The sequence below is a fragment of the Morone saxatilis genome, unplaced genomic scaffold (genome assembly GCF_004916995.1).
Source record: "Morone saxatilis isolate NCDOM2014 unplaced genomic scaffold, NCSU_SB_2.0 Contig0, whole genome shotgun sequence".
Classification (NCBI taxonomy): Eukaryota; Metazoa; Chordata; class Actinopteri; family Moronidae; genus Morone; species Morone saxatilis.
In genome coordinates, this window is record NW_023339650.1 from 20,851,836 (window position 1) to 20,852,943 (window position 1,108).

Genomic DNA, 1,108 nt, shown 5'->3' on the forward strand with positions numbered 1-1,108 from the left:
AGCTTGAGCAATATCTGCCAGGCCGCTGTCAGAGCGCAGAGGAAACATGCATGTTTGTCAGGAAAAGGGGACAATTATCGCAGCCTATAACATGTCTACTGAGCACTTTCACCACCATGGTTGCCGGATACAGAGGAGTAAACCTCCTTCTCTGTAGCATGATGGTTAACTGTTAGCATACTGATGCTGGTGCAGGTTTTTATACTGTGTTTGGTTGTAATGGGACAGAACATGACAAAAAACAAGTGTAATATTGTAATTTTGAAATCTGGCCCATTTGAGTGTTTTACAGCATCGGGAAAATGCTGAACAAACAATACGTAAGAAACGTTTGATTAAAAAAACATTATTAGCCTAAAAATAATGTGTGTCCCAGGTAGCTGAGGGATTAAAGTGTAAAGCCAGAATACAAGAACAAACTCTTGGGGATGATTTGGCTTTCGAGACTTTTTTGGGGCGTTTAAGGTTCTCATCCAGCAGCTTCGATCTGTCTGCTGCTGTCTCAGTGTTTGTGGCCGCTTTGTTTAGGTTGGTCCAACAGCGTCACCAGCCAACACAATCTGATCCCCAGCAGGCTGGCGGAGCTGAGGACGGCCGCTCCTCTCGGCCTGTCTCAGGCTGGTGAGTCGGTGGCGGCGTTGGAGCCAGTGTGGTTTGCTGTGGTTTTGATTGAACACTTGAACAGCTTTTGGTTCTCTGTGTGTGCGAGTTTAAAGCTTTTTTTTTCCCTCCATGTGGCAAACAATGAAATATCTGCTGCTCCCAGATTCTCAAATAAGAGGATTTGCTGCTTTTCTATGTTTTAAGAGAGATTTTGGACGATCGGCCAAACAAAACAGGACCTCTGAAGACATCGCCTCGGTCTTTCAGAACTTGTGATCAATTGAAGAAATAATGGACATTTTAATTGTTTAATTGATAACAAAACTAATCATTACTGGTCGTCTTAGTGGACAGTGACTGCTGGGGCTCAAAAGGTTTAGAGGATAAAAAAAAAACAGAGATGAGACATGCAAATATAGATTTTTAAGTGTAATGAAAGACAACCACGACGAACATAAGAAATAAAGACGCAGTATAAAACTTGACCTGGACTGTTTCCACTAAA

At 42.4% G+C, this 1,108-nt stretch overlaps 1 protein-coding gene across 1 annotated transcript in view; it reads left to right on the forward strand.

The window, feature by feature from the left end:
• LOC118335317 (phospholipase D1-like) overlaps positions 1-1,108 on the forward strand; it is a gene marked incomplete in the record, with an annotated part of 25,079 nt that overhangs the window by 10,031 nt on the left and 13,940 nt on the right.